The following is a 16,732-nucleotide window of genomic DNA, read 5'->3' on the forward strand; positions in this document are numbered from 1 at the left end:
ACCTTATTCACTGTTATATCTGAGCACCTGGTACTATGGCCACCACTTAGTCATGGTTTTACTATAAATTTTTGCTGCTTTATAAAATCTTAGGTATAATAAATGATTGTGCAGGGCCTGAGTTTCACTGTTGTAAACACTAATGAAAGTAGATTCAGGGTTGGAGAATCCAATAGTAGTATTGTGTTGGGTGAGATCATGGAAGTCATGATACCTGAAAAGGTTGCTTTTCTTAACTTTATTTTTAGGGCAATAACCATAAACTGTGACCCAGGCCTATTTCTACCTCAGTTCCAGGAAAGTTTTCACCTCTAGAAGAACTGATTAACAGCTTAAGCTAAATAAAGTACCTAATAAAGAATTCTTGCCATGTTTTTCAAGGTCTTCTCTGATGGGTGACTTTGACGCTTATAATCTCTACTGGCACTCTACCGGTCTTGTCTGGTTAGGCTCAGAATACAGTCAGCTCTATTTTTAACAGAGCAACTTTTAAAGGAACAAAACAAATTATCAGTTAGCTATTAGCTTTTCTATATTCTACTTTGACAGAAGGCAAATATGAACTTCTCAGATAAACATTTCACAGTATAACTTTCAGGGAGTGATCACAAATTCTGTACCCATCTTCCCATAGAGAGGTGAGAGAATGTGCTCATCCCCCGATCTTACTGGGCTTCTGAGTCTGTCCACCAACAGGGTAGAGAGCACATAATGCCATATGATTTCTTCTTTTTTTAACTGAAAAATGCTTTATTTTTAGAGATGTCACCTTTGGCATTTAAACTAAGCAAAGTGAAAGTGAAGTCACTCAGTCGTGTCCAACTCTTTGCAACCCCATGGACTGTAGCCTACCACTCTCCTCCATCCATGGGATTTTCCAGGCAAGAGTACTGGAGTGGGTTTCCATTTCCTTCTCCAGAGGATCTTCCTGATCCAGGGATCGAACCTGGGCCTCCCGCATTGTAGGCAGATGCTTTACCATCTGAGCCACCAGGGAAGCCACCTAGAACTGCTTGGTTAAAATAGAGAGTTTACATATGCTTTTGGAGGAGGGCAAAGGGAGGAAGGAAGGTTGGAAGTTGATTAACAATTCAGGTAGTTTAAAAATTTTTTGTCTGTGCTATGTTTTTCATTAAAAATATTTTAATAATTTTTGAAGGCATGGGGGAAGGATGCAGGAGCAAATTACTATTTCAGGGTCTCTGATAACTGTTTTATTGTTCAGTTCAGTGGTAAGGTAAGATTTATAATAATATATATATATATATATATAATTGAATCACTTTGCTATATAACACCTGAAACTAAGACATTATAAATCAACTATAATTCAATAAAAATTTTTAAGTAAAATATAAAAGATTTATAAGAGAAATTACATTTTAGAATATCAAGGTGATAAAAGTAATATTCAGCCTGGGATCATACCATTTAAGAAAAAGAAAGATTAAAAAAACTGCTTATAAAAGTCAAGATAATAAAATTATATTCATAAGATCCTACTCATGGTAAGGAAATACCTAGTATAAACATTATAAAAATAATCCTTACCATTTATTCAACACCTATCATTTGCCAGGCAATCATTCTTTAGTGTCATGATTTCTAATTCTAAAAACTATTCTTAGGAAGACAATTAAGTTGTTTTTTGAAATATAAAAAGGAAATGAAGCTTATTAAAGTTTAATGACTCATCTAAGGCCATATAGCTAGTAGATGTGAGAGCTGGTGTTTGAATGCAAGTTTTTCTTCCATACCACACAACACCTACCATCAAGAAAATCAGCTGAATAAACTTCTCTTATTATTTTATCCAAATTTCATTTGTAAAGTCCCTGATACAGTCTACTATTCTGATATGGCAATATCTATCTTTCATACTATTAATAATTAATTAAGAAAATCCATCATGTTCTTACCCTATGTTTGGAAAACAGTGTTATTCCAGATAATAAGCTATTCTTGTCCTCAGTTCCAACAATTTAGAACCTGTTACTCAAAACAACAAGCCCTTGGGTTCAAAAATAAAACACAGTATTCTATTTATACATTCTTCAAGATGGTTGGATGGCATCACCAATTCAATGGACATGAGTTTGAGCAAACTCCAGGAAACAGTGAAGGACAGGGAAGCCTGGTGGCCTGCAGTCCATTGGGTTGCAAATAGTTGGACACAACTGAGCGACTGAACAACAACAAATTCTATTTTTCCACAATTACAAAGATCCAAAACTCTGTTTTTGAGCCATTTCTGCATAATAAAAATCTAGTCTGCATTTATCCTTAACAGACAGAATATTAAAACTAAGAAGTCCCTGAAGAGGTCAGAGTGTCGACAAAATTCAACATGATGGCGGAGCCCACAGACAAAGGAAACAAAGTCAGGCCCTTCCATAGAGCCATATATCCTCAGGATGATTTCATTTAAACTGAGTGTCTCTTCATGCCACAGGTATTCCCCAATGTCTGCCAGATGAACTACCACAATTGCCATGGGGTCTACTTTCCTGCAGTCTTGTGTAGACTTCACTGCCACCTCAAAACCCAAAGGGATGTCTGCCATGGAGTACACCAGAACTTCCTGGTACTGAGACGTATTTACAGTGATTCCACCAAGTCCAGAGTTCACCACAAGATTCCCATACAATAAGGAATGCTCTGCTCCAGGCTTTATCCACACTTTATATTTGGCATAGGGTGCTAGGGAATCCAGAATTATTCTGTTAAAATTTGTAGGTCTTGCATGTCTCCAAAGACACCAGCTGTGTCATTGGAGATCCTGGCAGCCAGCTTTAAGATGATCTCATTCACGAAGTACTCTCGGTCATTGTGTAACCTGAAATGAGGTGTCATAAAGCCTGTCGACCGTAGCTGAAGTCTCCCCGATGTATTCTACTATCTTCTCAAACACAACATGGGTCTCCTCTTCAGTCAGAAGTCTCCTTTTCCTGCTGGGTTGGAACATCGGATGATCTTGCCTCATTTGCTGGAAACAGGTCAGCAGCCAGCCGCTTCTTGGCAACTTCAAACCCTGCCTCCTTAGCCCCTTTCCAATTGTTCCCCCACGCTAGCGCCCCATAGCCTGGAGGATGATCAAGGAAAGAAAGCCAGCCTAGCGAGAAGCTATAGAGACCAGAAGTGCGCCCCAGTCGCTGCTGGTCCTGGATTCTAAGCCAGCGCCCTCGGTGAGCAGGAGAGGAAGTGACCGCAGCTTCTGAGAAGATGGCGGCGCCGGCAACTATGCTATTCTCAACCACTCTGTCGGCCACAGAGACGGCCGCCACTGCTGCTCTCGGAGAGGTGGACGATGAAGGGCTCTTGGTGTCACTGTTCTGGGACCGCTTCCAGGAGACCCAGTGGCCAGAGCGGCCGGAAGTGGGCCGCTCCCTCAGGGAGGTGAGCATGTGGCTGTGGAGCAAGCATAGCTGGCCACATGGTTTCTAAGTTGAGGTCATAAAGAGTTTGGAGCTTCAGCCATGCTCTCTTCCTTGAAACCACCTGAGCCATGACAGATGAAGTCTGACCACCCTAAGACTGCCATGGTGCAGTGGCCCAGACACTCCACCGACAATCCCAACTGAGTCGGTTCTTCAGAAGTTCTCTACCTCGGAGAGATGTGTGGAGAGGCTGTTGTAGAGTTACATCTGCAGCCACGATCGTTCAAGTCATCCACAGCCATTTGAGTCATTCTAGCTGAGATCCCAGAGGCATCTTTTGTGCTCTTTGACGTTTCTTACCTCACCTCATTTCATAACCCGAGCGGATAAAGCAACTACTTAGTGTCCAGAAGGAAAAGAGAGTCCAAGTCTAGGTCTGTAGAGAGAATAGAGCAGCTGAGTTCAAGACCCATGGAATTTCATCTGTGCTAGTTGGTTTGTGAGTGAATGAGCATGTAGAAATGTGTGAAAGGATATACACCAAGTTGTTAACATTTGTTGCTTGTGAGGATCCAGGAGATGAGGAGGACCCAGGTGGCAGGGAGAGGAGGTGACAAAAAATATTAAATGCTCATTTTTTTCTTTATACTATTTCACTTTCACTAAACACATATTGCTTTTGCAATTTTTGAAGAGAAATTAAAGGGAAAACGTTGTTTGTTTGTTTTTTTTAAGCCTTAGAACATGCCAGCTTTCTTTTCCTTCATCCCCCCAGCCTCCCACGGTGATGTCTGTTGATCTACTTCTAGAATTCTATACGCTGCAGCACATGAGTTAAATTAGAAGTGCTAATAAGGAAAGTGTGAGGTCATTGGCAGAGGAAAGGAGCCATTTAAGTGACTGAGTATGATTCATTATACACAGATTCAGTCACTGAGAGAACCTCTAGAATGCAAAGTTTTGGTACATAGCTAGTAAGTGGAAACTTAGAAGGTTTCTGGGCATTTATTTTAATTATCCACCTTTCTTGGTGGTTGTGGGAAAAATCTAATATTTACAGTTTGTTAACTGTTAGACAAATACCTAGTTAACAGCAGTCTCATTAAGACTATTAGTAGTTAAAAGAGACTAAGCTCAACAATATAACCAAAGTATAATTCCCCTCGCTGGAAAAAAAAAAGAAAAACCTGAAAAGAGAAATATTCTGTGATAGTTCTGGGTGCAAAACACAATGTTCCTACCATGTAATAGTCAGAAAGCGTTCATTTAAGGTCAGTTGTCTCTAAACACAAATTTGTATTTCTGGCAGATGTCCTCCAAGGTTTAATTGGTTTATATCCAACAACTCTAAACAGCATGTCAGTCATTTTTATTAGTATGCAGTGCATTTCACAAGTCATTTTCCCCAGAAGGGTCACTAGAAAGCTGTCAAATTCAGACATTTCACAAATGGATTTCTGAAATTTTCCTATGGGTAATTCTACTTTGAAAATTTTCCAGGTTAAAATTGTCAAAGTCATGGTCTAGAGTGTAGAACTTTGGAACTTTGTTTATTGATTTGCCCTTATCCTGGAGCACACTCAGAATTGTTTTCTGAGAAAAATCTTCATGCTTTTACAGTGCTCTCAGACCTCCTCTCTGCAGAGGTAGGCCAGTGCCAACTCAATACAAAGTCTAAATTAGGCACCTTAGTTTTCATAAGGGGACATTCTCTTATGTCTCTTTACTCAGTTGATTTTTAAAATATATACATTTTGAAGTATATGAGTTTTAAAAATATATGTATTTCAGCTAGTAACACTAAATAATTACTCGAAAACATTTGTCAAATAATCAGATAACCACCACTGGCCAACTTTTATCAAAAATCAAAGTGCAATACGTGTAAATCTATTGCTGATTCATGTCAATGTATGACAAAACCCACTGAAAAAATAAATAAATAAATAAATTTAAAAAAAAAATCAAAGTGCACGATAAGTGAAGTAAATCAAGAAGAGAAAGACAAATATACGATATCGTTTATTTGTGAGATCTAAAATATGATACCAACGAACCGATCTATGAAGCAGAAATAGACTCACAGATGTAGAGCACAGACTTGTGGCTTCCAAGGGAGTGAGGAAGGACTGGGGATAGGAGCTGGGAGTTTGGAGTTAGTAGTTGCAAACTATTACATGTAGAATGGATGGACAACAGGGTCCTACTTTACAGCACAGAGAACTGTATTCAGTGTCCTAGGATAAACCATAATGGAAAAGAATATTAAAAAGAATGTGTGTGTGTGTGTGTATACATATGTCAGTTTGCTGCACAGCAGAAATCAACACAACATTTTAGATCAACTATGCTTCAGTTAAAAAAAAGTCAAAGTATAAGAAATAATATCCATGAAGGACAAATTAAAGGGCATGAAGTTCACCCAGTCCGATAAATAGTTCCAGTATTTATCACCAGACCAATCTAAACATTAAGAGAGCTATTTCATTGTTTTGATTTTCTTGTACTGCCCACTTACAGAGAATTGCATTTGCTCCATTGTACTTTGGCCTTACACTCTCAACTTACACTGAAGGGCACTATGGAAACAAAACTAGTTATTTTGATTTTCAGACTATTGTTGATAATATTTTCCTTTCCATGATTCCTTGTTGCATTCCTAAGAATTCCATATTCTATTCTTAAGCATTCGAATTACTAAATTGGAAGAGAAAATTTTCTCAAATTTCATAGCCATAAAAACATTAGTTTATTAAGTTTTATCCACATTTATTATTATTTATTATTATTATCATTAGGACAGTATTTCTCTACGTGATAATATTGTCCTTTAGTTTTGGCTAATCAGAAGTTTGGAACTAAGTATAAATACATAGTTATCTTTTAAGAGTTTTGTGGGAACTTGTGGCATATATTTCTGTTATTATTAACTTTTTTCTTTAGTTATAACTCATCACTTTAAATTTCTTTTGCTTGTAAATAATGTCTTTAATCTTCATGTTATTATACTTGTGCAATCCAGTAAGCTATCTCAAATATTTTTCAAAGGAAGTAGGTTATAATTCTTCCCTGATAGCTCATCTGATAATCCGCGTGCAATGCAGGGAACCCCAGTTTGATTCCTGGGTTAAGACATTCCCCTGGAGAAGGGATAGGCTACTCACTCCAGTATTCTTGGGCTTCCCTGGTGGTAAAGAATCGGCCTGCAATGCGGGAGACCTGGGTTCAATCCCTGGGTTGGGAAGATCCCGTGGAGGAGAGCATGGCAATCCACTCCAGTATTCTTGTCTGGAGAATCCCCATGGACAGAGGAGCCCGGTAGGCTACAGTCCATGGGGTCGCAAAGAGTTGGACACAACTGAGCGACTAAGCACAGCACAGGTTATAATTTAATAAGTAACCATAATCCTGTGACAAGAAAACTTCCTAAAGAGTCTATGGGTGGTAGGATCTGGTAAGAAGCAGAATATAGAATGCTGGTAAAGACACTGCTGGGTTGTTTATAATAGAAATTCCTAAAGGTATCACATGTTTTTAAATAAATGAAAAGTTGCTGACATCCATGATCTGGTTTATATAAAAATAATAATGTAAGATCTTAATCTTAAAAAGAAGCCAATCTATAGTTTCAGAAAAATGTTTCTGTTGAAACATTTATTCTGAATAATAGTTATAAAATATTCTGAAAACCCCAGTATTGGCTTGCTCAGAATTGTTAAGTTTCATTAGCAGAAATGTGACAAAGAAACATTAATCCTAAATGTGTTTCTAAACAGTAGAAAGTAGAAGAGGAGATGTATAGTCAAGTTGCAAATTTTATTCACACTGTATGTATCTGTTATTTTGCCTCAATTTAAAATGGTCTTGTTGCCCAGGGCCACTGAACATGATATAAACAAATGGAAAGGTATTCTGTGCTCATAGATTGGAAATATGAATATTGTTAAAATGACATAATACCCAAGGCAATCTACAGAGTCAGTCCAATTCCTATCAAAACACCAGGGGCATTTTTTATAGAACTAGGACTTGCAGCCCTAAAAATTGTATTGTAACACAGAAGGCCTCAAATAGTGAAAGCGATCTTAAGAAAGAAGAACAAAGCTGAAGGTATCACACTGCCTGATTCTAAACTATACTGCAAAATTACAGTCACCAAAACAATATGGTGCTGCCATTAAAAGAGACACATAGATCGATGGAATGTAATAGAGAGTCCAGAAATGCACCCACATTTACATGGTCAATTAGTTTACAACAAAAGAGGCAAGGATATACAATGGGGAAAAGACAGCTTCTTCAGTAAAAACTGGACAGTTGCATGCAAAAGAATAAAACTGATTACTTTCTCAAACCACATATAAAAATTAATTCAAAATGTTTTAAAGACCTAAATGTAAGACCTGGAGTCATCAAACTTCTAAAAGAAAACATAAGCAGAATACTCTTTGACATAAATTGTACCAATATTTTTTTTAATCTGTCTCCTCAGATAAAGAAACAAAAGCAAAAATAATCAAATGTTACCTCATCAAACATAACAACATTTGCACAGACAGAAGAGACAATCAACGAAATAAAAGGGAAACCAACTGACTGAGAGGATATTTGCAAATCTTATTTTTGATAAGGGGCTAATATCCAAAATTACAAGGAACTCATACAATAACAACAAAAAATAAACAACGAGATTTTAAAAATGGGCAGAGGGCCTAAACAGGCATTTTTCCAAAGAAGACATGCAGGTGACCAACTGACACATGAAAAGACGCTTATCACTAATCATCAGAGAAATGCAACTTAGAACTACAGTGAAATGTCACCTCACTCCTGTCAGAATGGCTCTTATCAAAGAGACAAGAAATAATGAGTGTTGGTGAGGATGTGGAGAAAAAGAAATCCTCATGCATTGTTGGTGGGAATGTAAATTGGTGCAGCCACTATGGAAAACATTATGGAGGTTCCTAAAAAATCCAAAAATAGAATTAGCATGTTACCCAAAATACCATCCCTGGGTATTTTTCCAAAGAAAACAAAAACAGTAGTTCAGAAAGATATATGCAGCCCTATGTTCATTGCAGCATTATTTACAATAACCAAGGTTATGGAAACAACCACAGTATCTATCTATAGATGAAAGGATAAAGAAGATGTGAGATATATATGTGAAAAGAATAGTTTATTTGCAGCTTTTATTCTTTTATTTGCAGCTACATGGATGGACAAAGAGGACATTAGAGAAATGTCAGACAAAGGAAGATAAATACTATTTGATTTCACTTATATGTGGAATCTAAAAAATAAAACATGAACAAACATAGTAAATAAAACAGACTCATAGTACAGAGAACAAATAGCTAGTTGTGGATGGATGGGAATGAGTAAAATAAATGAGGGGTTTATAAGGTACAAACTACCAGTGACAAAATAAATGAATCACAAGGGTAAATGTATAACAAGGGGAATATAATCAATAATACTGTAATAATTTTGTATGGTGCTGGATGATAACTAGACTTATCATGGTGAATATTTGTAATGTATAAAAATATTGAATCACTACATTATAGTGAAACTAATAAAAATGAAACTAATATAATAATGTAAGTCAGTTATACTAATAAATCCAGAAACTAGGAGGAAAAAGTGTTTTTTCTGCCTTGGAGACCCTATCATAAAAATAAAACCTGCACTAAAATCCACCAAACTTGTCATATCTGTACCTGATTTGAATTGTGTAAAAGTGATGTTCAAGCAATCTTTACTGAAATTTTAGAAGAAAACAATGGAAAGGAAAATAAAAGACAACGTATACTTCTTGTGATATAATAAGAAAAATACAACATTACCAACTTTTAACAATACTAAACTAATACTGAGATGGCAAACATTATCATGTGTTTTTTTGAACCATGTTGATTTTAAAAAACCATTTAGCTTTTTGTTAATAACAAAATGCCACAGAAGGAAACAATGTATGAACTGGAACTTCAGAAAAACATAATCATGTAGAATTGAAAGTACTTATGACTAGTCTGCTGAAAATTTTAAGGATGAAATCAGCCTCAGAAAATAAATAACACTTAAAATAACTAGTAAAGCTCTAAGATATGTATCTTGTGTCATAGCTCCTCAAACTAGATATAATGAAATTTTAATGCTTTGAGTATCAGTTTGTGCTGATACTCAGTGAAAGAAATATTTTAAAATTTCCATTAACAAGACACTCCATATTTTGCATGCGTGCTTAGTCGTGTCCAATTCTTTGTGACCCCATGGACTGAAGCACGCCAGGCTCCTCCATCCATGGAATTTTCCAGGCAAGAATACTAGAGTGGGGTGCCATTTCCTTCTCCAGGGGATCTTCCTGACCCAAGGATCGAACCCACATCTCTCGCATCTCCTGCATTGGCAGGTGGATTCTTTACCACTAGCATCACCTGAGAAGCCCATATTACAGTATTCTATAATTTTTCAATTCCCAAGTTTTGTAAGAATTTAAAATTAGAGGGGAAAAGAGTTAAGTGCCTGGAGAAAGATAAGATATCAAACTGGCCAAGATCATTGAGCTTAGGCAGATATTTATGCTTATCCTGGATTAACCTCTGAAGTGATGTGACAATAGCACATCACAGCTACATTCTATTGAAGCCTTTCATATCACTTAAACATAGATTATTTTATCTGATTCTCATAATAACCCTGTTAGATAATTGAGGTAAAGATTATTATTCCCATTTTTAAGATGGGAAAACTGATATATGTGGTAATTAAATCTCTGGGGTCCAAAATTAAAGGAATGATTTAAGCAATCAAGTGTGTTAGTCACTCAGTCATGTCTGACTCTCTATGACCCCATGGACTGCAGCCCAACAGGCTTCTCTGTCCAGGGAATTCTCCAGGCAAGAATACTGGAGTGGGTTGCCATTTCCTCCTCCAGTGTTTTATATCAGTTCAGTTCAGTCACTCAGTCGTGTCAGACTCTTTGTGACCCCATGGACTGCAGCATGCCAGGCTTCCCTGTCCATCATCAACTCCTGGAGCGTACTCAAACTCATGTCCATCGCATCGGTGATGCCATCCAACCATCTCATCCTCTGTCATCCCCTTCTCCTCCTGCCTTCAATCTTTCCCAGCATCAGGGTCTTTTCCTATGAGTCTGTTCGTCACATCAGGTGGCCAAAGTATTGGAGTTTCAGCTTCAACATCAGTCCTTCCAATGAATATTCAGGACTGATTTCCTTTAGGATGGACTGGTTGGATCTCCTTGCAGTCCAAGGGACTCTCAAGAGTCTCCTCCAATACCACAGTTCAAAAGCATCAATTCTTTGGTGCTCAGCTTTCTTCACCATCCAACTCTCACATCCATACATGACTACTGGAAAAACCATAGCTTTTAAAGCAGAATACATATAACAGTACTTATTGAGCAGCCTTCATGGCTACAGTTTTTCTGCTTTTCTGTTGGAACTAAAAGGCAGCCTAAAATCTTAACCAAAAGGTGAAAGAATAATTTTCTGCCTGAAAAATGTATCCCTCTATCTAATAATAGATAATAGAAAAACCTGCTTTTCTTCTTCTATGAAATAATATTGAACCACTTGATTGGAGATCATGACCGTGCAGGATAATGAACAGATTCAGGACAAATTTCATCTGACCTGCAGAGTCTTGGCTCACAGAACGTTTTACCTGAAAAAAGTCAGGTATTTCCACCATCTCTTGAAATCAGAAAAATCGACCACCCTTGACTGTACATGGCAACAATCAAATGTGGCTTCTCTGGTAGCTCAGGGATGGCTCTCCTGCCTGCCAATGCAGGAGGCACAGGTTCAATCCTTGGGTCAGGAAGATCCCCTGGAGAAGGAAATAGCAACCCGCTTCAGTATTCTTGCCTGGGAAAGCCAGTGGACAGAGGAGCCTGGTGGGCAGCATGCAGCCCATAGGGGTCACAAGAGTCGAGCACGACTTAATAATAAAGAACAACTACAACAACCAAATGGAGTTAAGTCCAGGTTTCCCCTTTTGCGAAAGCATGTACTTCTCAATTTTCCATAACCGTACCACTCCATATTACTTGCCAGCGATGTTTCATTAACCTGCATTATTTACTGCTTGAGTCCTGTAGATGTTTTACTTGATGACCCCTATTTAATATCACCCATTTTAGCTCATCCATCCAGTCACTCATTCATTCTATTCAACAGACATTTACTAAACAAAGCTTAAAAGGAAAAGATGACTAAAACAAAGCCCGGGAGCACCATGATCTCATCATTTGGAAAGCACCGTTTGCTATTTAGTCACTAAGTTGTGTCCGTCTCTCTGCAACCCCATGGACTGTAGCCGGCCAGATTCCTCTGTCCATGGGATTTCCCAGGCAAGAATACTGGAGTGGACTGCCATTTCCTTCTCCAGGGGATCTTCCCAACTCAGAAACTTGCGTCTCCTGCTTGGCAGGTGGATTCTTTACCACTGAGCCTCCTGGTGAGGATACATATACATAAGCATCTACACATTCCACGGGACTCAGTCTTTGGACCTGTTCTCTATCTTTGTTCATTCGCTTGGTCCTCTCACTCAGTCTCACAACTTTAAAAACCATCTCTGTGCGGATGTACATTTCAGTCTGGCCCTGAATTCCAGTCTCATCTAGCTGAATGTCTAATCAATAACTTCACTCGGAAATCTAATAGTCATTCAAACTCCATATGTCCAAAACTGAATCATAATTTTAGCCTATAAAGCCTCTATCTTTCCTGTCTCAAAGAACAAAAATCCCATTATTCTAGTTCCTGAGGCCAAAACCTTGAATTCATTTCATTTCTTCCCCTTCTCATCCATTCCATCAGCAAATCATGTTAGCCCAGAGAAGGAGGCCTTCAAGTCTTCATGAAGTGACACCTGAGGATGAGTAGGACTTAGCTGGATGAATAAGGAAGTGGAGTGCCTTCCTGACAGAGGGGACCACATGAGCACAGGCATAGAAGTGAGAAATAACAGGACATCTAGTAGGAACACCAAGTAATTCAGTGAGACTGAAGGGGGATGGGAAGAGAGAGGCTGGTGATGGCTGTAGAGAGATAGGTAGGTTTTGGATCATGGAAGCCCTTGTATCCCATTTATCCTATCACCACACAATGCTATGTCATCAAAGCATTTTAGGCAGGTAGGACACTGATACATAAAGCCACAGGATCAGGACCTGAACTGAAGCAGCAATAATTTGCATTTAAATTTGGTAGGATGGAAGATTGGTCCAATTTAGGAAAGCAAGAAAACAGTGAAGATGACTCTCATAATATGGCCCTTGAATAGAGAATACTGGAGAAGTGGATTAGGGAAAGAAGACAATAATTCAGCATGCAGAAATGTTGAATTTGACAGCCCATGGAGCGTCCATGGAAATGACTTAAGGAGTCGCATTTGAAGCTTTAGGAGATACAGGCTGGAGATGTGAGCTTGAGAATCATCAGCAAATAAATGGAAGTTAAAACTATGCCAACTTTGGTAACTACGTCTCCTTAGCCAAGTACTTTAATCTCTCAATGCCTCAGTTTTCTAGTATGTAAAGTGGTTATCACACTTTCTTTATACAGTTGTTCTGAAAGTTACTTAAGAAAATTATTATACTTGCATTTAATTAGGACTTGATGTATGTTACTAGCTTAAACTAAATCAATTACTATGATTACCTTGGAAGACCATGTAGAATGGTGGTTACTAACCTTATGGAAAGACATGTATACCTTTAAGAAGGCTTCCTCACGAAAAAGTCATACATAACCAAATACTCAAAATTCTGCGCACCATTTCAGAAGGTTTGTGGACCCCTGAAGAACCGCAGGCTTAAAAATTCTCGATGCAGAGTTAGAAGAGAAAACATTTGAGAATCAAAGGAAAAATCAACAGTTAAGGAATGAGCAGATTAAGAGAAGAACAGAAGGGATTACAAGAAAGCTATAAAGAGAACATGGGATGGTTTCAAGAAGGAGGCTGCAATAAATTCTCTCAAATGTGTCAAATAGGTCCAATAAGAGTTAAAAATGATCACTGGGGTATTTTGTCTCTTTGTTTTTGAAGGATCGGAAGGACTTTAAGTTTGTGGGCCCAGGATGAGAGCCAGTAGAAAGATTAAGGTGGAAGATGGGGTGTGTGGGAATGATTGAAGAAGAGATGTTCACTCAGTGGAGACTGGGAAGGAAGAAGAGTCCAAGGGCTCCAGGAGAGGGTTTGGTTTTGAGCAGGAAGAGGAGTACATTGTTCTTGGAGCATGAGGAAAGGAAGGAGGGAAACGCTCATAATATTAGTAAGTATGAGCACGGCTATCAGTTGACAGATGATCTCTGACAGTTACAGATGATCACAGCTTTCTCAGCTAAGTAAGGCTTGGAGAACACTGTGAGGTAAATGTTGAGAATGATGGAAGAATGGTATTTAGGAATAGAGACCAAAAGGGATGGTAAAGAAACCTAATCAAACAAGTAAAAAACTCTTGCTCTGTGATAAACTTTAAGAACTTACTTCTTGTAAACCTTTAAAAATATTAATCATTATTACCAGGACATACCAAAAAATATGTTGGCAATTAGTCTTCTTGTTTCACCAGCAATAGTATTTTGATAAGATCATTATAATTATATCTTTACCCAGTAATATATTAGACTTACAAAACTGCAAAAGCTATAGTAGACATTATGGCTGCATATCCATATGATGGTTAGATAGATACATAAATACATAGATATTACATGATACTAAGTACCAAAATTTTATCTGATGCTTTCATGTGCTTAGGGTACAATAACCAGGGGTTATGTTTTTAAACATTGATTCATTTCATCCTTCTCTTCCTTGTGTAACCATAAAGAAAGGCAGTTTATAAGACCAATTTCTTCAAGAATCTGCCTATTATAGGAAATAGAATGAATTTCATTTCCCATTGTTGCTAATACAAAATTTGATGGCATCAAAAAAAAAAAGACTGGAAGTATGCTCATACAATAAATTACAAAAATTTTCATAGTAGCATTCTTGATTTTTTTTTGGACCCAAACTGTGCACCACTTTATAATGAACCATCATATCAGGCAGATGTTTTTGTTAGGAGGTAGGCTTTTCCCACTAGATTAATGCTTCAAGCATAAGTTACCTTCACACCTACCACCATTCTTTCTAAATACAAAGAGCCCTTGTTATCAGATAGTTTCATTGGACTTGTTTCTCTTTCTTCTTTAGGGTGATGTGGGAAATGTGTTGCATATTGTCTTTTACTATTTGCACAGATGTTTTAAACCTCTCTCCCTGTGTTGAAATTGGTTTGGATTACATTTATATGGCTAAAAGGGGGAATAGAGGGAAAGAAATCTAGTGTGAACTATTTAAAGCTTTAAATCTTCAAAAACCAGAAATTAAATCTGAAGTTTAGATTTCTCATCACTTATGAGAGTTTAGTTCCAAAAATATGCCAGATTTTCTTAGAAAAATATAACATTGATAATCTGAAAAAGGCAATGTATTTGTCACATTTAACAAATGTTTATTAATAGAGATAGAACTAATCCATAAATTGAAATTTGTGACTTTAGTGTACTTGTCCATAGTGCCACCAAGCGGTTCTATCAGTTAAAAAAAAATTTCTAAGCTTAGTTATTCTAAGAGTTAGACACTAGGTGGCAGTGGATTTCCTTTTAAAGAGGCTTTGCGAGCTAAGCGGCTTCCCTGATGGCTCAGTTGGTAAAGAATCCGCCTGCAATGCAGGAGACCCCGGTTCAATTCCTGGGTCGGGAAGATCCCCTGGAAAAGGAATATCCCCTGGAGAAGGAATAGGCTATCCACTCCAGTGTTCTTGGACTTCCCTTGTGGTTCAGCCGGTAAAGAATCTGCCTGCAATGCAGGAGACCTGGGTTTGATCCCTGAGTTGGGAAGATCCCCTGAAGAAGGAAAAGGCTACCCACTCCAGTATTCTGGCCTGGAGAATTCCATGAACTGTATAGTCCATGGGGTCTCCAAGAGGCAGATGTGACTTTCACTTCAGTTCACTTCTTTTGTGCTATTATGAATAGTGCTAAGAACATCCATGTAAAAATTGTGTGAGCATATGCCTAATTTCTCTTGGGTTTATACCTGGGAGTAGAAGTGCTGGGTCATGTAGTAAAGATGTGTTTAACATTTTGAGGAACTGCCAAGCTTTTCCATAGTGGCTGCATCATTTTACAATCTAATTAAAAATTTTTGAAGTTTCTGCTTTCTCTGCTTCCTCCCTAGCGCTTCTTATGCTTTTTTCCTTCTTTTCCTCAGACTGGCTATCACAATGCCCTATCCTCTGGGCAGTTCAAATAATTTCATTTATGGTAGTTTTCAGCTCCAGAATTTTTTAAAATAATTTTTATCTTTTTACTGATATTTTTTATTTGTGAGATGTTCTCATACTTTCTGTTTATTCTTTAGATGCAGTTTTCTTGGTTCTTTGGACATATGTATAATATCTGCTTTAAAGTCTTTAGTTAATTTCTATATACTTTATTACACTTTTAATCATCACTTCATTCTCAAAAGAAAAAAGGCAAAATATTGAAATAACTGCTTGTTTCCTGTGTTAACATGCCCAACCTAGTAAACAGAATCTCACCAATTTTCTCTTTGCTTCTTCTTATGTTTAGAACACAAGAAACTTCATATGTAGTTACTAACCTTATATATAGTTACTGAGTAGGACTTAGAGGCAGAAAAAACATGAGAAATTTGTGCTGCCACTTTGGGTAGGAAAAAGAATTAAATTATTGAATTAAGTTGATTAAACCTGAATTATCCTTTCCCCACCCTTATTTTAATTCAACCCTGGTAGGTGATCCCCCCAAAGCAAGGGGGAGGACCAGGCCCCCACACAGATGGAGACCGAGACCCCACGCAGACACAGCCTCCTGTATATGGAGAGCCTCAAATTCAGCACACGTTGCAAAAGTCTGGGCACTGCTACTGGAGGCCTCAGCAGGGTTCCCTGTCGCTGAGTTTAGCACAGGAGAGGACATTCCAGGCAGATCCTCCCCACGTTGCAGCACTGTAGGAGCAGGCATTGAAAAGGGATAGTGGCAATAATACAGACCCACATTGTAGCCTTCCCTGAATCTCCTGGGTTGAATAAGGCCCAGGGTTCCTATGCAATGCAGAGATGACAATTTATTATTGTTGAACTTCTTGCCATCACTCAGAAATGGAGAGATGAACCAGATAGAAAATGGGTAGATAGAGCATTGTAAAATGCCAAGTGGAGGCAGCGCAGAGTCACTCCTTCACACAGATGCCAATGCTTGCAAACTATGCCGTGCACTTCTGAATCCCGGCTTGACCTACAC

The 16,732-nt window shown here is 38.0% G+C and overlaps 1 pseudogene; it reads right to left on the reverse strand.

Annotated features, from left to right (window-relative positions):
- Positions 1-2,266: 2,266 nt before the first annotated feature.
- On the reverse strand, positions 2,267-2,965 carry LOC122422167 (annotated as a pseudogene).
- Positions 2,966-16,732: the final 13,767 nt, after the last annotated feature.

This window comes from Cervus canadensis, chromosome 19 (genome assembly GCF_019320065.1).
Source record: "Cervus canadensis isolate Bull #8, Minnesota chromosome 19, ASM1932006v1, whole genome shotgun sequence".
Taxonomy (NCBI): Eukaryota; Metazoa; Chordata; class Mammalia; order Artiodactyla; family Cervidae; genus Cervus; species Cervus canadensis.